The 22642-nt window shown below is 47.8% G+C and overlaps 1 protein-coding gene across 1 annotated transcript in view; it reads right to left on the reverse strand.

Moving 5' to 3' along the window:
* Nucleotides 1-771: 771 nt before the first annotated feature.
* Nucleotides 772-22642, reverse strand: part of NRAS (NRAS proto-oncogene, GTPase) — an 87675-nt gene continuing 65804 nt past the window's right edge. Inside the window, exon 6 of the mRNA XM_063955433.1 lies at nt 772-1770. The gene's annotated coding sequence lies outside the window, so the exon portion shown is untranslated. The remainder of the gene's footprint in view (nt 1771-22642) is intronic.

Raw genomic sequence — 22642 nt, forward strand, 5'->3', positions numbered from 1 at the left:
TAAAAAAGTGCATTTGGCTTTCTATTTATTTTTTTTAGAAACTTTACACTGTTCGATTTAAAAATTCTGCAACATGACAAAAAGTTGATCATGTTTTAATAACCGCTGCATTAAAAGACATGTTCATACATAGGTCTGAAATTGCATCATTTAGAAAAATGATCCTAGATGTAACCTGGTGAGGTAACGTACTTCATACTGCAGCCTTCAAACGCCAAGATGCAAAAACAACAAACAAGAAATAGTTCTGCAATGCACCACAGATTTGTGAAACAGGAAAGTGTATAATGTGAAACTTGAGCCTGTAAAAGACTAACTTCATTCTATTATGCTAAGAGTTGGAAAAATAGTAATATCTGGTATAACAGCATGTTTAATAGCAATTATAGCTAAACTAATTTACAGCTTAAACTATATGCATTTACATTACACGTTTTCTTAGGAATTCTCAAAAAAAAAAAAATAAGTCATGTTCTTATAGTTAATTGAATGATTTATGCCTTGTATCCTGACATGCTGTATCATAACACAAGTTCATACGGAACAATGTTAATGCTACCCGTACACCTGAACAAATAATTTTATATATAGATTTATTTACTCCAAAAGTATTTGTATTTTATGGTCATAGTTTATAAATCTAGTGTTAAATTAATCCAGCAATTTAGAGATAAAAAGAAAAAAAAACACAATAATTTTTTTATTTTTTTTTTAAAAGCCAGACAGAAGTTCTCTTACTGACATTACCAGACGCAGAATTAAATGACTCCATTTTATTAGTAGTTAATAGATTTTTATTTACTTCTGGCTTTATTTAAGCCACTTAGAATTGTTATGTAAAGGGTGTCCGGTCAAAGGACACCTGAAACCTATTTCACATGTACAGATATACAAGTACAACACACTGTAAAGTTCATGTTGTAGAGTAGAATACTGTCCCAAACATAAGCAAATCAGTCTGATATCACTCAACACTTAAAAATGAATTTATTTGTGAAACCCGAAATTCTTTTATGGACTAATGGCCATCAATGATGGCGGTTTCTCAAGAGACAGTGTAAGGCAGACGGTGAATAACTACAAAATATCTGAAACTCCATTTAATCCCACACTTGAAACAGTTAGCGCAAAACAATTGTTTCTTTTGGTCCTCCTATCATAATGTGCACTTGAACTGACATTAACTAATAAGCAGTCAGAAAACCACAAGAGATCAGACCATCAAAAAGTCAAAGGCCATATTGTCATGCTAGAATCATTAGACACTTGAAGAAAGCATTGTTCCCTGTAGAGTTTTGTTGCTGTGGTTTCTTTAATAGCACTTAAATTCAAAGTTCGTTTTTAAGGTCACGAGCCCAAAAACAGCAGTGCATCAGGAATAATTTCCCATATATTCTGAGAGATTATTTCAGTGAAAATAGTGGTCTACACCCAATGTTATTCACACAACGCAGGAGGTGCTCATTAAGCCATGTAAGTCCTTGAGATCAGGGGCATCACTGAATCATCTTCACATCATTCTCTTCTTTATCCACTTGTGAATAGTTGCATCCAAGACAATTCCTCTGTGATTCCAGCAGGTGTAATTAACATGTTGATTCATGTGGCAGCAGCAGTGTGGAAAGTGCACAGTGATGAGACCACCCACAAACGAGGTAAATAGTTTGACAAGTGGTGTTTGTGTGGTAACAATCTTATGCAGGTGGTGGATATGTTTTGGTCTTCTGGGGTGCAGAAAGCTAGCCCTCCTTTGCTTTTTCCATAAAGACTCTGAGAATAAAAAAAATAAGATTTTACTTACCGATAAATCTATTTCTCATAGTCCGTAGTGGATGCTGGGACTCCGTAAGGACCATGGGGAATAGCGGCTCCGCAGGAGACAGGGCACAAAATAAAAGCTTAAGGATCAGGTGGTGTGCACTGGCTCCTCCCCCTATGACCCTCCTCCAAGCCTCAGTTAGGATACTGTGCCCGGACGAGCGTACATAATAAGGAAGGATATTGAATCCCGGGTAAGACTCATACCAGCCACACCAATCACACCGTACAACTTGTGATCTGAACCCAGTTAACAGTATGATAAACGCAAGGGAGCCTCTGAAAAGATGGCTCACAACAATAATAACCCGAATTTTTGTAACAATAACTATATACAAGTATTGCAGACAATCCGCACTAGGGATGGGCGCCCAGCATCCACTACGGACTATGAGAAATAGATTTATCGGTAAGTAAAATCTTATTTTCTCTGACGTCCTAGTGGATGCTGGGACTCCGTAAGGACCATGGGGATTATACCAAAGCTCCCAAACGGGCGGGAGAGTGCGGATGACTCTGCAGCACCGAATGAGAGAACTCCAGGTCCTCCTCAGCCAGGGTATCAAATTTGTAGAATTTAGCAAACGTGTTTGCCCCTGACCAAGTAGCTGCTCGGCAAAGTTGTAAAGCCGAGACCCCTCGGGCAGCCGCCCAAGATGAGCCCACTTTCCTTGTGGAATGAGCTTTTACTGATTTTGGCTGTGGCAATCCTGCCACAGAATGTGCAAGCTGAATTGTACTACAAATCCAACGAGCAATCGTCTGCTTAGAAGCAGGAGCACCCAGTTTGTTAGGTGCATACAGGATAAACAGCGAGTCAGATTTTCTGACTCCAGCCGTCCTGGAAACATATATTTTCAAGGCCCTGACAACGTCAAGCAACTTAGAGTCCTCTAAGTTCCTGGTAGCCGCAGGTACCACAATAGGTTGGTTCATGTGAAATGCAGAAACCACCTTAGGTAGAAATTGAGGACGAGTCCTCAATTCCGCCCTGTCAGAATGAAAAATTAAGTAAGGGCTTTTATATGATAAAGCCGCCAATTCTGACACACGCCTGGCTGAAGCCAAGGCTAACAGCATCGACACCTTCCATGTGAGATATTTTAAGTCCACAGTGGAAAGTGGTTCAAACCAATGTGACTTTAGAAAACTCAACACCACATTGAGATCCCAAGGTGCCACTGGAGGCACAAAAGGAGGCTGTATGTGCAGCACCCCTTTTACAAATGTCTGAACTTCAGGTACTGAAGCCAGTTCTTTTTGGAAGAAAATCGACAGGGCCGAAATTTGAACCTTAATGGACCCTAATTTTAGGCCCATAGACAGTCCTGTTTGCAGGAAATGAAGGAAACGACCCAGTTGAAATTCCTCTGTAGGGGCCCTCTTGGCCTCACACCACGCAACATATTTACGCCAAATGCGGTGATAATGTTTTGCGGTTACGTCCTTCCTGGCTTTGACCAGAGTAGGAATGACTTCTTCTGGAATGCCTTTTTCCCTCAGGATCCGGCGTTCAACCGCCATGCCGTCAAACGCAGCCGCGGTAAGTCTTGAAACAGACAAGGCCCCTGCAGTAGCAGGTCCTGTCTTAGAGGTAGAGGCCACGGTTCGTCCGTGAGCATCTCTTGAAGTTCCGGGTACCAAGTCCTTCTTGGCCAATCCGGGACCACGAGTATAGTTCTTACTCCTCTCCTTCTTATGATTCTCAGTACTTTTGGTATGAGAGGCAGAGGAGGGAACACATACACTGACTGGTACACCCACGGCGTTACCAGAGCGTCCACTGCTATTGCCTGAGGGTCCCTTGACCTGGCGCAATATCTGTCCAGTTTTTTGTTTAGACGTGACGCCATCATGTCCACCTTTGGTTTTTCCCAACGGTTTACAATCAGGTGGAAGACTTCTGGGTGAAGTCCCCACTCTCCCGGGTGAAGGTCGTGTCTGCTGAGGAAGTCTGCTTCCCAGTTGTCCACTCCCGGAATGAACACTGCTGACAGTGCTATCACATGATTTTCCGCCCAGCGAAGAATCCTTGCAGCTTCTGCCATTGCCCTCCTGCTTCTCGTGCCGCCCTGTCTGTTTACGTGGGCGACTGACGTGATGTTGTCCGATTGGATCAACACCGCCTGACCCTGAAGCAGAGGTTTTGCTTGACTTAGGGCATTGTAAATGGCCCTTAGTTCCAGAATGTTTATATGAAGAGATGTTTCCATGCTTGACCACAAGCCCTGGAAATTCCTTCCCTGTGTGACTGCTCCCCAGCCTCTCAGGCTGGCATCCGTGGTTACCAGGATCCAATCCTGAATGCCAAATCTGCGGCCCTCTAGTAGATGAGCACTCTGCAGCCACCACAGGAGAGACACCCTTGTCCTTGGCGACAGGGTTATCCGCTGATGCATCTGCAGATGCGATCCGGACCATTTGTCCAGTAGATCCCACTGAAATGTTCTTGCATGGAATCTTCCGAATGGAATCGCTTCGTAAGAAGCCACCATTTTTCCCAGGACCCTCGTGCACTGATGCACTGAGACCTGGCCTGGTTTTAGGAGGTTCCTGACTAGCTCGGATAACTCCCTGGCCTTCTCCTCCGGGAGAAACACCTTCTTCTGGACTGTGTCCAGAATCATTCCTAGGAACAGTAGACGTGTCGTTGGAATCAGCTGCGATTTTGGAATATTTAGAATCCACCCGTGCTGACGTAACACTACCTGAGATAGTGCTACTCCGACTTCTAACTGTTCCCTGGATCTTGCCCTTATCAGGAGATCGTCCAAGTAAGGGATAATTAAAATGCCTTTTCTTCGTAGAAGAATCATCATTTCGGCCATTACCTTGGTAAAGACCCGAGGTGCCGTGGACAATCCAAACGGCAGCGTCTGAAACTGATAATGACAGTTTTGTACTACAAACCTGAGGTACCCTTGGTGAGAAGGGTATATTGGGACGTGGAGATAAGCATCTTTGATGTCCAGAGACACCATATAGTCCCCTTCTTCCAGGTTCGCTATCACTGCTCTGAGTGACTCCATCTTGAATTTGAACCTTTTTATGTAAGTGTTCAAGGATTTCAGATTTAAAATTGGTCTCACCGAGCCGTCCGGCTTCGGTACCACAAACAGCGTGGAATAATACCCCTTTCCTTGTTGCAGGAGGGGTACCTTGATTATCACCTGCTGGGAATACAGCTTGTGAATGGCTTCCAAAACTGCCTCCCTGTCGGAGGGAGACTTTGGTAAAGCAGACTTCAGGAACCGACGAGGGGGAAACGCCTCGAATTCCAGTTTGTACCCTTGCGATACTACCTGTAGAATCCAGGGATCCACTTGCGAGTGAGCCCACTGCGCGTTGAAATTCTTGAGACGGGCCCCCACCATATCTGAGTCTGCTTGTAAAGCCCCAGCGTCATGCTGAAGACTTGGCAGAAGCAGGGGAGGGCTTCTGCTCCTGTGAAGCGGCTGCATGGTGCAGTCTTTTTCCTCTTCCTCTGCCCCGGGGCAGAAAAGAGTGGCCTTTTGCTCGCTTGTACTTATGGGAACGAAAGGACTGAGTTTGAAAATACGGTGTCTTTTTCTGCTGATGTGGAGTGACCTGGGGTAAAAAGGTGGATTTTCCAGCCGTTGCCGTGGCCACCAGGTCCGATAGACCAGCCCCAAATAACTCCTCCCCTTTATACGGCAATACTTCCATGTGCCGTTTGGAATCCGCATCCCCTGACCACTGTCGCGTCCATAACGCTCTTCTGGCAGAGATGGACATAGCACTTACTCTTGATGCCAGGGTGCAAATATCCCTCTGTGCATCACGCATATATAGTAATACATCCTTTAAATGTTCTATAGTTAACAAAATATTGTCCCTATCCAGGGTATCAATATTCTCAGTCAGGGAATCCGACCATGCGACTCCAGCACTGCACATCCAGGCTGAGGCGATTGCTGGTCGCAGTATAACACCAGTATGTGTGTATATACTTTTTAGGATATTTTCCAGCCTTCTATCAGCTGGTTCTTTGAGGGTGGCCGTATCAGGAGACAGTAACGCTACTTGTTTAGATAAACGTGTGAGCGCCTTATCTACCCTAGGGGGTGTTTCCCAACGCGCCCTAACCTCTGGCGGGAAGGGATATAATGCTAATAATTTTTTAGAAATTAGCTGTTTATCGGGGGAAACCCACGCTTTTTCACACACCTCATTTATTTCCTCTGACTCAGGAAAAAATAAGAATTTACTTACCGATAATTCTATTTCTCGGAGTCCGTAGTGGATGCTGGGGTTCCTGAAAGGACCATGGGGAATAGCGGCTCCGCAGGAGACAGGGCACAAAAGTAAAGCTTTCCGATCAGGTGGTGTGCACTGGCTCCTCCCCCTATGACCCTCCTCCAAGCCAGTTAGGTACTGTGCCCGGACGAGCGTACACAATAAGGGAGGAATTTTGAATCCCGGGTAAGACTCATACCAGCCACACCGTACAACTTGTGATCTAAACCCAGTTAACAGTATGATAACAGCGGAGCCTCTGAAAAGATGGCTCACAACAATAATAACCCGATTTTTGTAACTATGTACAAGTATTGCAGATAATCCGCACTTGGGATGGGCGCCCAGCATCCACTACGGACTCCGAGAAATAGAATTATCGGTAAGTAAATTCTTATTTTCTCTATCGTCCTAGTGGATGCTGGGGTTCCTGAAAGGACCATGGGGATTATACCAAAGCTCCCAAACGGGCGGGAGAGTGCGGATGACTCTGCAGCACCGAATGAGAGAACTCCAGGTCCTCCTTAGCCAGGGTATCAAATTTGTAGAATTTAGCAAACGTGTTTGCCCCTGACCAAGTAGCTGCTCGGCAAAGTTGTAAAGCCGAGACCCCTCGGGCAGCCGCCCAAGATGAGCCCACCTTCCTTGTGGAATGGGCATTTACATATTTTGGCTGTGGCAGGCCTGCCACAGAATGTGCAAGCTGAATTGTATTACACATCCAACTAGCAATAGTCTGCTTAGAAGCAAGAGCACCCAGTTTGTTGGGTGCATACAGGATAACAGCAAGTCAGTTTTCCCGACTCCAGCCGTCCTGGAACATATTTTCAGGGCCCTGACAACATCTAGCAACTTGGAGTCCTCCAAGTCCCTAGTAGGTGCAAGGCACCACAATAAGCTGGTTCAGGTGAAACACTGACACCACCTTAGGGAGAGAACTGGGGACGCGTCCGCAGCTCTGCCCTGTCCGAATGGACAAACAGATATGGGCTTTTTTGAGAAAAAACCACCAATTTGACACTCGCCTGGTCCAGGCCAGGGCCAAGAGCATGGTCACTTTTCATGTGAGATGCTTCAAATCCACAGATTTGACTGGTTTTAAACCAATGTGATTTGAGGAATCCCAGAACTACGTTGAGATCCCACAGTGCCACTGGAGGCACAAAAAGGGGGTTGTATATGCAATACTCCCTTGACAAACTTCTGGACTTCAGGAACTGAAGCCAATTCTTTCTGGAAGAAAATCGACAGGGCCGAAATTTGAACCTTAATGGACCCCAATTTGAGGCCCATAGACACTCCTGTTTGCAGGAATTGCAGGAAACGACCGAGTTGAAATTTCTTTGTGGGGCCTTCCTGGCCTCACACCACGCAACATATTTTCGCCACATGTGGTGATAATGTTGTGCGGTCACCTCCTTTCTGGCTTTGACCAGGGTAGGAATGACCTCTTCCGGAATGCCTTTTTCCCTTAGGATCCGGCTTTCCACCGTCATGCCGACAAACGCAGCTGCGGTAAGTCTTGGAACAGACATGGTACTTGCTGAAGCAAGTCCCTTCTTAGCGGCAGAGGCCATAAGACCTCTGTAAGCATCTCTTGAAGTTCTGGGTACCAAGTCCTTCTTGGCCAATCCGGAGCCATGAGTATAGTTCTTACTCCTCTACGTCTTATAATTCTCAGCACCTTAGGTATGAGAAGCAGAGGAGGGAACACATACACCGACTGGTACACCCACGGTGTTACCAGAACGTCCACAGCTATTGCCTGAGGGTCTCTTGACCTGGCGCAATACCTGTCCCGTTTTTTGTTCAGACGGGACGCCATCATGTCCACCTTTGGTATTTCCCAACGGTTTACAATCATGTGGAAAAAACTTCCCGATGAAGTTTCCACTCTCCCGGGTGGAGGTCGTGCCCGCTGAGGAAGTCTGCTTCCCAGTTTCCATTCCCGGGATGAAACACTGCTGACAGTGCTATCACATGATTTTCCGCCCAGCGAAAAGTCCTTGCAGTTTTTGCCATTGCCCTCCTGCTTCTTGTGTCGCCCTGTCTGTTTACGTGGGCGACTGCCGTGATGTTTTTCCCACTGGATCAATACCGGCTGACCTTGAAGCAGAGGTCTTGCTAAGCTTAGAGCATTGTAAATTGCCCTTAGCTCCAGTATATTTATGTGGAGAAAAATCTCCAGACTTGATCACACTCCCTGGAAATTTTTTCCTTGTGTGACTGCTCCCCAGCCTCTCGGGCTGGGCTCCGTGGTCACCAGCATCCAATCCTGAATGCCGAATCTGCGGCCCTCTAGAAGATGAGCACTCTATAACCACCACAGGAGAGACACCCTTGTCCTTGGATATAGGGTTATCCGCTGATGCATCTGAAGATGCGATCCGGACCATTTGTCCAGCAGATCCCACTGACAAGTTCTTGCGTGAAATCTGCCGAATGGAATTGCTTCGTAGGAAGCCACCATTTTTACCAGGACCCTTGTGCAATGATGCACTGTTTTTAGGAGGTTCCTGACTAGCTCGGATAACTCCCTGGCTTTCTCTTCCGGGAGAAACACCTTTTTCTGGACTGTGTCCAGAATCATCCCTAGGCACAGCAGACGTGTCGTCGGGATCAGCTGCGATTTTGGAATATTTAAAATCCACCCGTGCTGTTGTAGCAGTATCCTAGATAGTGCTACTCCGACCTCCAACTGTTCCCTGGACTATGCCCTTATCAGGAGATCGTCCAAGTAAGGGATAATTAAGACGCCTTTTCTTCGAAGAAGAATCATCATTTCGGCCATTACCTTGGTAAAGACCCGGGGTGCCGTGGACAATCCAAACGGCAGCGTCTGAAACTGATAGTGACAGTTCTGCACCACGAACCTGAGGTACCCTTAGTGAGAAGGGCAAATTTGGGACATAGAGGTAAGCATCCCTGATGTCCCGGGACACTATATAGTCCCCTTCTTCCTGGTTCGTTATCACTGCTCTGAGTGACGCCATCTTGATTTGAACCTTTGTAAGTGTTCAAAAAATTTTTTTCGAATAAGTCTCACCTAGCCTTCTGGCTTCAGTACCACAATATAGTGTGGAATAATACCCCTTTTCTTGTAGTAGGAGGGGTAATTTAATTATCACCTGCTGGGAATACAGCTTGTGAATTTTTTCCCATACTGCCTCCTTGTCGGAGGGAGACCTTGGTAAAGCAGACTTCAGGAGCCTGCGAAGGGGAAACGTCTCGACATTCCAATCTGTACCCCTGGGATACTACTTGTAGGATCCAGGGGTCCTGTACGGTCTCAGCGCCATGCTGAGACTTGTCAGAAGCGGTGGAACGCTTCTGTTCCTGGGAATGGGCTGCCTGCTGCAGTCTTCTTCCCTTTCCTCTATCCCTGGGCAGATATGATCTTATAGGGACGAAAGGACTGAGGCTGAAAAGACGGTGTCTTTTTCTGCAGAGATGTGACCTAGGGTAAAAACGGTGGATTTTCCAGCAGTTGCCGTGGCCACCAGGTCCGATGGACCGACCCCAAATAACTCCTCTTCCTTTATACGGCAATACAACTTTGTGCCGTTTGGAATCTGCATCACCTGACCACTGTCGTGTCCATAACATCTTCTGGCAGTTATGGACATCGCATTTACTCTTGATGCCAGAGTGCAAATATCCCTCTGTGCATCTCGCATATATAGAAATGCATCCTTTAAATGCTCTATAGTCAATAAAATACTGTCCCTGTCAAGGGTATCAATATTTTTAGTCAGGGAATCCGACCAAGCCACCCCAGCTCTGCACATCCAGGCTGAGGCGATCGCTGGTCGCAGTATAACACCAGTATGTGTGTATATACTTTTTATGATATTTTCCAGCCTCCTGTCAGCTGGTCCTTGAGGACGGCCCTATCTATAGACGGTACCGCCACTTGTTTTGATAAGCGTGTGAGCGCCTTATCCACCCTAAGGGGTGTTTCCCAACTCGCCCTAACTTCTGGCGGGAAAGGGTATACCGCCCATAATTTTCTATCGGGGGGAACCCACGCATCATCACACACTTTATTTAATTTATCTGATTCAGGAAAAACTATGGTAGTTTTTTCACATCCCACATAATACCCTCTTTTGTGGTACTTGTAGTATCAGAAATATGTAACACCTCCTTCATTGCCTTTAACGTGTGGCCCTAATAAGGAATACGTTTGTTTATTCACCGTCGACACTGGACTCAGTGTCCCTGTCTGTGTCTGTGTCGACCGACTAAAGTAAACGGGCGTTTTAAAACCCCTGACGGTGTTTTTGAGACGTCTGGACCGGTACTAATTGTTTGTCGGCCGTCTCATGTCGTCAACCGACCTTGCAGCGTGTTGACATTATCACGTAATTCCCTAAATAAGCCATCCATTCCGGTGTCGACTCCCTAGAGAGTGACATCACCATTACAGGCAATTGCTCCGCCTCCTCACCAACATCGTCCTCCTACATGTCGACACACACGTACCGACACACAGCACACACACAGGGAATGCTCTGATAGAGGACAGGACCCACTAGCCCTTTGGAGAGACAGAGGGAGAGTTTGCCAGCACACACCAAAAACGCTATAATTATATAGGGACAACCTTATATAAGTGTTTTCCCTTATAGCATCTTTTTTATATATTTCTAACGCCAAATTAGTGCCCCCCCTCTCTGTTTTAACCCTGTTTCTGTAGTGCAGTGCAGGGGAGAGTCTGGGAGCCTTCCCTCCAGCCTTTCTGTGAGGGAAAATGGCGCTGTGTGCTGAGGAGATAGGCCCCGCCCCTTTTTCGGCGGCCTCGTCTCCCGCTCTTAACGGATTCTGGCAGGGGTTAAATATCTCCATATAGCCTCCGGAGGCTATATGTGAGGTATTTTTAGCCAAAATAGGTATTCATTTGCCTCCCAGGGCGCCCCCCTCCCAGCGCCCTGCACCCTCAGTGACTGCCGTGTGAAGTGTGCTGAGAGGAAAATGGCGCACAGCTGCAGTGCTGTGCGCTACCTTTAGAAGACTGAGGAGTCTTCTGCCGCCGATTCTGGACCTCTTCTTACTTCAGCATCTGCAAGGGGGCCGGCGGCAAGGCTCCGGTGACCATCCAGGCTGTACCTGTGATCGTCCCTCTGGAGCTGATGTCCAGTAGCCAAGAAGCCAATCCATCCTGCACGCAGGTGAGTTCACTTCTTCTCCCCTAAGTCCCTCGTTGCAGTGATCCTGTTGCCAGCAGGACTCACTGTAAAATAAAAAACCTAAGCTAAACTTTTCTAAGCAGCTCTTTAGGAGAGCCACCTAGATTGCACCCTTCTCGGCCGGGCACAAAAATCTAACTGGCTTGAAGGAGGGTCATAGGGGGAGGAGCCAGTGCACACCACCTGATCGGAAAGCTTTACTTTTGTGCCCTGTCTCCTGCGGAGCCGCTATTCCCCATGGTCCTTTCAGGAACCCCAGCATCCACTAGGACGATAGAGAAACTATTGGTAGTTTTTTCTCACCCCACATAATACCCTTCTTTGTGGTACTTGTAGTGTCAGAAAGGTTCAATGCCTCTTTCATTGCCGTGATCATGTAACGTGTGGCCCTACTGGACATTACGTTTGTCTCGTCACCGTCGACACTAGACTCAGTATCTGTGTCAGGGTCTGTGTCGACCCACTGAGGTAACGGGCGTTTTAGCGCCCCTGACGGTGTCTGAGACGCCTGGACAGGCACTAATTGATTTGCCGGCTGTCTCATGTCGTCAACAGTTTTTTGCAAATTGCTGACATTATCACTTAATTGTTTAAATACAATCATCCAGTCAGGTGTCGACTCCCTAGGGGGTGACATCACCAACACAGGCAACTGCTCCGCCTCCACATCATTTTCCTCCTCATACATGTCGACACACGCGTACCGACACACAGCACACACACCGGGAATGCTCTGATAGAGGACAGGACCCCACTTAGCCCTTTGGAGAGACAGAGGGAGAGTCTGCCAGCACACACCCAGCGCTATATATATATACAGGGATAACCTTATATAAGTGTTATTCCCTTATAGCTGCTGTTATTATCGTTATTTGCTGCCAAAAATGCCCCCCCTTCTCTTTTTTACCCTGATTCTGAAGCAGGACTGCAGGGGAGAGTCAGGGAGCCGTCCTTCCAGCGGAGCTGTGAGGGAAAACGGCGCTTGTGTGCTGAGGAGATAGGCTCCGCCCCTTCACGACGTCCTTATCTCCCGCTTTTTTGTGTAAAAATGGCAGGGGATTAAAATACATCCATATAGCCCAGGAGCTATATGTGATGTATTCTTTTTGCCACCTAAGGTATATTGTTATATTGCGTCTCAGGGCGCTCCCCCCCAGCGCCCTGCACCCTCAGTGACCGGAGTGTGAAGTGTGCTGAGAGCAATGGCGCACAGCTGCGGTGCTGTGCGCTACCTTAGACCGAAGACAGGATGTCTTCTGCCGCCGATTTCACCGGACCTCTTCGTCTCTTCTGGCTCTGTAAGGGGGACGGCGGCGCGGCTCCGGTGACCCATCCAGGCTGAACCTGTGATCGTCCCTCTGGAGCTAATGTCCAGTAGCCTAAGAAACCCGATCCACTCTGCACTCAGGTGAGTCCGTTTCTTCTCCCCTTAGTCCCACGATGCAGTGAGCCTGTTGCCAGCAGGACTCACTGAAAATAAAAAAAAAAAACCTAAACTAAACTTTTATTCTAAGCAGCTCAGGAGAGCCACCTAGATTGCACCCTTCTCGGCCGGGCACAAAAATCTAACTGAGGCTTGGAGGAGGGTCATAGGGGGAGGAGCCAGTGCACACCACCTGATCCTTAAGCTTTTATTTTGTGCCCTGTCTCCTGCGGAGCCGCTATTCCCCATGGTCCTTACGGAGTCCCAGCATCCACTAGGACGTCAGAGAAAATAAGATTTTACTTACCGGTAAATCTATTTCTCGTAGTCCGTAGTGGATGCTGGGGACTCCGTAAGGACCATGGGGAATAGACGGGCTCTGCAGGAGACACGGCACTTTAAGAAAGAATTTGGATACTGGTGTGCTCTGGCTCCTCCCTCTATGTCCCTCCTCCAGACCTCAGTTAAAGAAACGGTGCCCGGAAGATCTGACAGTACAAGGAAAGGATTTTGGAATCCAGGGCAAGACTCATACCAGCCACACCAATCACACCGTACAACTTGTGATAAACTTACCCAGTTAACAGTATGAACAACAATAGAGCATCAGATCAACCCTGATGCAACTATAACATAACCCTTATGTAAGCAATAACTATATACAAGCATTGCAGAAAAAGTCCGCACTTGGGACGGGCGCCCAGCATACACTACGGACTACGAGAAATAGATTTACCGGTAAGTAAAATCTTATTTTCTCTAACGTCCTAGTGGATGCTGGAGACTCCGTAAGGACCATGGGGATTATACCAAAGCTCCCAAAAGGGCGGGAGAGTGCGGATGACTCTGCAGCACCGAGTGAGCAAACACAAGGTCCTCCTCAGCCAGGGTATCAAACTTGTAGAACCCGACCAAGTAGCTGCTCGGCAAAGCTGTAATGCCGAGACCCCTCGGGCAGCCGCCCAAGAAGAGCCCACCTTCCTTGTGGAATGGGCTTTTACTGATTTTGGCAGAGGCAATCCCGCCGCAGAATGAGCCTGCTGAATCGTGTTACAGATCCAGTGAGCAATAGTTTGCTTTGAAGCAGGTGCACCCAGCTTGTTGGGTGCATACAGGATAAACAGTGACTCAGTTTTCCTGACTCTAGCCGTTCTGGCCACATAAACCTTCAAAGTCCTGACCACATCTAGTAACTCGAAATCCTCCAAGTCACGAGTAGCCACAGGCACCACAATAAGTTGGTTCATATGAAAAGATGACACCACTTTTGGCAGAAATTGCGGACGGGTCCGCAATTCCGCCCTGTCCATATGGAAAACCAGATAGGGGCTTTTATGTGACAAAGCCGCTAATTCTGACACACGCCTAGCTGAAGCCAAGGCTAATAGCATGACCACCTTACACGTGAGAAATTTTAACTCCACGGTTTTAAGTGGCTCAAACCAGTGTGACTTCAGGAAACTCAACACCACGTTAAGATCCCAAGGTGCCACTGGAGGCACAAAAGGGGGCTGAATATGCAGCACTCCCTTTACAAACGTCTGAACTTCAGGAAGAGAAGCCAGTTCTTTTTTAAAGAAAATGGATAGGGCCGAAATCTGGACCTTAATGGAACCCAATTTTAGGCCCAAAGTCACTCCCGACTGTAGGAAGTGAAGGAAACGGCCCAGCTGGAATTCCTCCGTAGGGGCATACCAAGCAACATATTTTCGCCATATACGGTGATAATGTTTAGCCGTCACGTCCTTCCTAGCCTTTATCAGCGTAGGAATAACCTCATCCGGAATGCCTTTTTCTGCTAGGATCCGGCGTTCAACCGCCATGCCGTCAAATGCAGCCGCGGTAAGTCTTGGAACAGACAGGGCCCCTGTTGCAACAAATCCTGTCTTAGAGGCAGAGGCCATGGGTCCTCTGTGAGCATTTCTTGCAGCTCTGGATACCAAGTCCTTCTTGGCCAATCCGGAACAATGAGTATTGTTCTCACTCCTCTTCTTCTTATGATTCTCAGCACCTTGGGTATGAGAGGAAGAGGAGGAAATACATAGACCGACTGGAACACCCACGGTGTCACTAAAGCGTCTACAGCTATCACCTGAGGGTCTCTTGACCTGGCGCAATACCTCTGTAGCTTTTTGTTGAGGCGGGATGCCATCATGTCTACTTGTGGCAGATCCCACCGACTTGCAATCTGCGTGAAGACTTCTTGATGAAGTCCCCACTCTCCCGGGTGGAGGTCGTGCCTGCTGAGGAAGTCTGCTTCCCAGTTGTCCACTCCCGGAATGAACACTGCTGACAGTGCACTTACGTGATTCTCCGCCCAGCGAAGAATTCTGGTGGCTTCCGCCATCGCCACCCTGCTCCTTGTGCCGCCTTGGCGGTTTACATGAGCCACTGCGGTGATGTTGTCTGACTGAATCAGCACCGGTCGGTCGCGAAGCAGGGTCTCCGCTTGACGTAGGGCGTTGTATATTGCTCTTAGTTCCAGGATGTTGATGTGAAGACAAGTCTCCTGACTTGACCACAGACCTTGGAAATTTCTTCCCTGTGTGACTGCTCCCCACCCTCGGAGGCTTGCGTCCGTGGTCACCAGTACCCAGTCCTAAATGCCGAATCTGCGGCCCTCGAGAAGGTGAGCACTTTGCAGCCACCACAGGAGAGACACCCTGGCCCTGGGGGATAGGGTGATCAGCCGATGCATCTGTAGATGTGATCCGGACCACTTGTCCAATAGATCCCATTGAAAGGTCCTCGCATGGAACCTGCCGAAGGGAATGGCCTCGTATGATGCCACCATCTTTCCCAGGACTCGCGTGCAGTGATGCACAGACACCTGTTTTGGTTTTAATAGGTCTCTAACCAGTGTCATGAGCTCCTGAGCCTTCTCCATCGGGAGATAAACCCTCTTCTGGTCTGTGTCCAGAATCATGCCCAGGAAGGGCAGACGAGTCGTAGGAATCAACTGCGACTTTGGAATATTTAGAATCCAGCCGTGCTGTTGTAACACTTACCGAGAGCGTGCTACGCTGATCAGCAACTGCTCTCTGGACCTCGCCTTTATGAGGAGATCGTCCAAGTATGGGATAATTGTGACCCCTTGCTTTCGCAGGAGCACCATCATTTCCGCCATTACCTTGGTAAATATTCTCGGTGCCGTGGAGAGACCAAACGGCAACGTCTGGAATTGGTAATGACAATCGTGTACCACAAATCTGAGGTACGCCTGATGAGGTGGATAAATGGGGACATGAAGGTAAGCATCCTTTATGTCCAGAGACACCATAAAATCCCCCCCTTCCAGGCTTGCGATGACCGCTCTGAGCGATTCCATCTTGAACTTGAACCTTTTCAGGTATATGTTCAGGGATTTTAAATTCAATATGGGTCTGACCGAACCGTCCGGTTTCGGTACCACAAACATGATCGAATAGTAACCCCTTCCCTGTTGAAGGAGGGGAACCTTTACCACCACCTGCTGAAGATACAATTTGTGAATTGCAGCTAACACTATTTCCCTCTCTAAGGGGGAAGCTGGCAGGGCCGATTTGAGGTAACGGTGAGGGGGCATCTCTTCGAATTCCAGCTTGTATCCCTGAGACACAATCTCTAAAGCCCAGGGAACCACCTGGGAGTGAACCCACTTGTGACTGAAATTTCGGAGACGCGCCCCCACAGGGCCTAGCTCCGCCTGTGGAGCCCCAGCGTCATGCGGTGGATTTAGTGGAAGCCGGGGAGGACTTCTGTTCCTGGGAACTAGCTGTATTGTGCAGCTTCTTTCCTCTACCCCTGCCTCTGGCAAGAAAGGACGCACCTCGGACTTTCTTGCCTTTTTGTGATCGAAAGGACTGCATTTGGTAATGCGGTGCTCTTTTAGGTTGTGAGGGAACATATGGCAAAAAATTTGACTTTCCAGCCGTAGCTGTGGAGACCAGGTCCGAGAGACCGTCCCCAAACAATTCCTCACCCTTGTAAGGTAAAACCTCCATGTGCCTTTTTGAGTCGGCATCGCCTGTCCATTGCAGAGTCCACAGGACCCTTCTGGCAGAAATCGACATTGCATTTATTCTAGAGCCCAGTAGGCAAATGTCTCTTTGAGCATCTCTCATATATAGGACAGCGTCTTTTATATGCCCCAGGGTGAGTACTATAGTATCCTTGTCCAAGGTATCAAGTTCCTCAGATAAGGTATCTGTCCATGCTGCTACAGCACTACACATCCAGGTCGACGCAATCGCCGGCCTTAGTAGGGTACCTGAATGTATATAAATGGACTTCAGGATACCCTCCTGCTTTCTATCCGCAGCATCTTTTAGGGTGGCCGTATCCTGTGACGGTAGGGCTACCCTCTTGGATAAGCGTGTTAAAGCTTTGTCTACCCACGGGGAGGATTCCCAGCGTAACCTGTCCGTTGGCGGGAAAGGATACGCCATAAGCATCCGTTTGTAAATCTGCAGTTTTCTATCTGGAGATTCCCAAGCCTTTTCACATAGGGGGAAAGGTCACCTCTTGCCTTTTTTCCCCATACATATAAACCCTCTTGTCAGGGACTGGAGTTTCCTCTGTGATGTGCAACACATCTTTCATTGCTATAATCATGTAACGGATGGCTTTAGCCATTTTAGGCTGTAACTTTGCATCATCGCCATCGACACTGGAGTCAGAATCCGTGTCGACATCTGTGTCAACAATTTGGGATAGTGGACGCTTCTGAGACCCTGACGGCCTCTGCGACATAGGATCAGGCATGGGCTGAGACCCCGGCTGTCCCAAGGCTTCAGCTTTATCCAACCTTTTATGCAAGGAAGTAAGATTATCATTTAAAACCTTCCACATATCCATCCAATCGGGTGTCGGCGCCGTCGGCGGCGACCCCACATTCATTTGTTCCCGCTCTGTTTCCACATAGCCTTCCTCGTCAAACATGCCGACACAAGCGTACCGACACACCACACACACAGGGGATGCTCTATTTGAAGACAGTTCCCCCACAAGGCCTTTTGGAGAGACAGAGAGAGAGTATGCCAGCACACACCCCAGCGCTATATGTCCCAGGAGTCACACAGTAACTTAGTGTTAACCCAGTAGCTGCTGTATATACTGTTTTTGCGCCAAATTTATGTGCCCCCCCTCTCTTTTTACCCTCTTCTACCGTGATTCTGCAGGGGAGAGCCTGGGGAGCTTCCTCTCAGCGGAGCTGTGGAGAGAAAATGGCGCTTGTGAGTGCTGAGGAAGAAGCCCCGCCCCCTCAGCGGCGGGCTTCTGTCCCGCGTTTCTGTGTAAAAATATGGCGGGGGCACATGCATATATACAGTGCCCAACTGTATATATGCCCACTTTTGCCAAGAGGTCTCTAATTGCTGCCCAGGGCGCCCCCCCCCCCCCCTACGCCCTGCACCCTACAGTGACCGGAGTATGTGGGTTTAGTGTGGGAGCAATGGCGCACAGCTGCAGTGCTGTGCGCTACCTCATATGAAGACTGGAGTCTTCTGCCGCCGATTTTGAAGTCTTCTTGCTTCTGTTACCGGCTTCTGCCTTCCGGCTCTGCGAGGGGGACGGCGGCGCGGCTCTGGTATCGGACGACCAAGGGTGCGATCCTGTGTACGATCCCTCTGGAGCTAATGGTGTCCAGTAGCCTAAGAAGCAGGACCTATCTTCAGTGAGTAGGGCTGCTTCTCTCCCCTCAGTCCCACGTAGCAGAGAGTCTGTTGCCAGCAGATCTCTCTGAAAATAAAAAAACCTAACAAAATACTTTCTTTTTAGCAAACTCAGGAGAGCTCACTAAGTAGCACCCAGCTCGTCCGGGCACAAATTCAAACTGAGGTCTGGAGGAGGGACATAGAGGGAGGAGCCAGAGCACACCAGTATCCAAATTCTTTCTTAAAGTGCCCTGTCTCCTGCGGAGCCCGTCAATTCCCCATGGTCCTTACGGAGTCCCCAGCATCCACTAGGACGTTAGAGAAATAAAAAATAAAGGTTTTATTGAACGCCCAACCATCACCTGTTACTTGCTTAAACCAGCCATACACCTATAGTCAGGTACACACTAGACGATATACCTAAAAAGTCCCTTACACTTTCAAATTAAGCATCCCCTCCTTTTATGTATAAAAGAAATATCCTGCAAACCAGGGGTTCCCAACCATGGTCCTCCAGGCACACTGAAAGTCCAGGTTTTCAGGATAGCCATATTTGAGCACAGATGACTTAATTAGTACCTCAGTTCGTTTGATTTAAGCTTCTGTACTAATGTGTGGATATTCCTATCTAGACTGTTAGTATGCCTTGTGGACGGAGATTGGGGAAATACTGCTGTAAAACATTGTGGAATCAGGGATAATGGATTCTACTCCACGTAAAATTTTGACACATATAAAGGTTTTAGGTCAATGTTTCTCGAACTTGGTCCTCCGACACCAAACAGTCACGTTTTCCAGCTCACCTAGCAGGTGCACAGGTATAGTCATTACTGACTGACACATTTAAAAAGTTCCACAGGTGGCGCTAATTTCACTTGTGTCTGTGAGGAGACCTGGAAAACATGAACTACTTGGGGTCTGAGAACCTAGATTGCAAGCTACTGTTTAAGGTAAAGTTCACATTCATCTACACTTTCACAGTAAACCATTTATGGAATGAAACACATTAATTCTATAAATATCTAATATGATATTTATAAAAATGTAGCTATATATCCTATAGATATATAACAATATGATACCGATAGTTCGTGGTCTATGAAACTAGTGTAAAGTAATCATTTATAATGCACACAGAGTTTGTATGATCTTGGTAATTCATATGAAATTGACCATTGGCTCATCAAACCGATTGTAACTGTATTAGCTATGAATGGCATAGCCATCAAATTGTAAAGCGCAACGGAATTTGCTGCGCTATATAAGAAACTGTTAATAAATAAATTAATAAATAAATAAATAGCCCTTCTCCTCCCTAAAGCCCTTCGTGCTGGTACTTTCAGCAGCTCCTGGTTTCCAAAACTAGGGCTGTCTGACTCTGGCAGAGTGGGAATGCGAGTCGTAGCTATGCAGACTAGTTGTTTAAAATATTATGGGGTATATGCAATTAGCGGCGAATCGCGGCAATTTTTCGGCCGTTTTTCAATTCGACAGTCTAATTTCAGCAAGTGGGTGCCGAAATTGACCATATGCAATAAAAAACGGATTCGACAGTCCCGCTGACGAAAAACGGCCGATTTGACGGATTTTCTTCCGTTTTTTTAAAAACGGGTAAAAACTGGAAAAATCCCGGAAAAAAATGGCGTGGGGTCCCCCCTCCAAAGCATAACCAGCCTCGGGCTCTTCGAGCCGGTCCTGGTTCTAAAAATCGGGGGGGGGGGGAAATGGACAGGGGATCCCCCGTATTTTTAAAACCAGCACCGGGCTCTGCGCCTGGTGCTGGTGCAAAAAATACGGGGGACAAAAAGAGTAGGGGTCCCCCGTATTTTTTACACCAGCATCGGGCTCCACTAGCTGGACAGATAATGCCACAGCCGGGGGTCACTTTTATACAGCGCCCTGCGGCCGTGGCATTAAATATCCAACTAGTCACCCCTGGCCGGGGTACCCTGGGGGAGTGGGGACCCCTTCAATCAAGGGGTCCCCCCCCCCCCAGCCACCCAAGGGCCAGGGGTGAAGCCCGAGGCTGCCCCCCACCATCCAAGGGCTGCGGATGGGAGGCTGTTAGCCTTGAGAAAATGTAAAGAATATTGTTTTTTTCCTGTAGTACTACAAGTCCCAGCAAGCCTCCCCCGCAAGCTGGTACTTGGAGAACCACAAGTACCAGCATGCGGGAGAAAAACGGGCCCGCTGGTACCTGTAGTACCACTGGAAAAAAAATACCCAAATAAAAACAGGAGACACACCTTGAGAGTAAAACTTTATTGCACACCTGCAGACACACACATACTTACCTATGTTGACCCGCCGACTGCCACGTCTCCTGATCCGACGATCCGGGGTACCTGTGAATCAAATTATACTCACCTCAATCCAGTGTCCAGATATAAATCCTCGTACTTGGCAAAACAAATAAACGCACACCCGGACCAGCGCACTGAAAGGGGTCCCATGTTTTCACATGGGATCCCTTTCCCCGAATGCCGGGACACCACGTGACTCCTGTCACAGAGGTCCCTTCAGCCAATCAGGAAGCGCTACTTAGTTGCACTCACCTGATTGGCTGTATGCGCGTGTGACCTCAGACAGCTTATCACAAAGCCTCTCCATTACTTTCAATGGTGGGAACTTTGCCGTCAGCGGTGGGGTTACCCGCGGTCAGCCGCTGACCGCGGGTGACCTCACCGCTGACGCAAAGTTCCCACCATTGAAAGTAATGGAGAGGCTTTGCGATGCGCTGTCTGACAGCTCAGACGTGCAGCCAATCAGCAGAGTGCCAGGACGTTGCGCTCGCTGATTGGCTTAAGAGACCTTTCTGTGACAGCAGTCACGGGGGGGGGTCTCTGCATTCGGGGAAAGGGGTCCCATGTGAAAACATGGGACCCCTTTCAGTCCGCTGGTCCGGGTGTGCGTTTATTTGTTTTGCCAAGTACGAGGATTTATATCTGGACACTGGATTGAGGTGAGTATAATTTGATTCACAGGTACCCCGGATCGTCGGATCAGGAGACGTGGCAGTCGGCGGGTCAACATAGGTAAGTATGTGTGTGTCGGCAGGTGTGCAATAAAGTTTAATTCTCAAGGTGTGTGTCTCCTGTTTTTATTTGGGCATTTTTTTTCCAGTAGTACTACAGGTACCAGCGGGCCCGTTTTTCTCCCGCATGCTGGTACTTGTGGTTCTCCAAGTACCAGCTTGCGGGGAGGCTTGGTGGGACTTGTAGTACTACAGGAAAAAACAATATTCTTGTCATTTTCTCAAGGCTATCAGCCTCCCATCCGCAGCCCTTGGATGGGGGGGGGACAGCCTCGGGCTTCACCCCTGGCCCATGGGTGGCTGGGAGGGGGGGGGGGGTTTGGACCCCTTGATTGAAGGGGTCCCCACTCCCCCAGGGTACCCCGGCCAGGGGTGACTAGTTGGATATTTAATGCCACGGCCGCAGGGCGCTGTATAAAAGTGACCCCCGGCTGTGGCATTATCTGTCCAGCTATTGGAGCCCGATGCTGGTGTAAAAAATACGGGGGACCCCTACTCTCTTTGTCCCCCGTATTTTTTGCACCAGCACCAGGCGCAGAGCCCGATGCTAGTTTTAAAAATACGGGGGATCCCCTGTCCATTTTTCCCCCGGATTTTTAGAACCAGGACCGGCTCGAAGAGCCCGAGGCTGGTTATGCTTTGGAGGGGGGACCCCACGCCATTTTTTTCCGGGATTTTACCATTCCATCTAAAAAAAAAAAAAAAATGTTTTTAAAAATATATATAAATAATACTTGTGCCTCCCAAAAAGACAAACCAAGTACCTAATCCCTTCTAATATAAATAGATATGCTATTACCAATAAAAAAAACACCAAAAAAAACATGTTTTCAATTTTTTTTATTAGATTCACCCACCAAAGTGTGGCGGATTGAAAATGACGAATTTACTGTCTAAAAGCACTGTTGTCGAATTTCCAAACTTCAATTGAATATACTTTTGTCGAATTGCCGCATTTGTACCATTGCAGAAAAGTCGAATTTGACAAATGTTGAATTTCATAAAGTCGAATTTTGAAAGTCCGTTTTTTTGACGGAAAGTACTGAATTGCATTGTCGATTTTTTTTTTTTTTTGGCGAAAAAGTCTCGTTTTTCGACAATTTCGGGAATTCGACCGCAATTGCATATACCCCTATATCATACAACTGGTTACAAGTACTGTATTTAGCAGCCATATTTAAGCTTGCTTTACCACTATCATCAACCAAAACTATTGGGAAAACACATAAGACCATAACATCCACGAACTCGGCGGTATTCAATTCTTTTCACCCCCTTCCATACCCAT

The sequence above is a fragment of the Pseudophryne corroboree genome, chromosome 2 (genome assembly GCF_028390025.1).
Source record: "Pseudophryne corroboree isolate aPseCor3 chromosome 2, aPseCor3.hap2, whole genome shotgun sequence".
NCBI classification, from domain to species: domain Eukaryota; kingdom Metazoa; phylum Chordata; class Amphibia; order Anura; family Myobatrachidae; genus Pseudophryne; species Pseudophryne corroboree.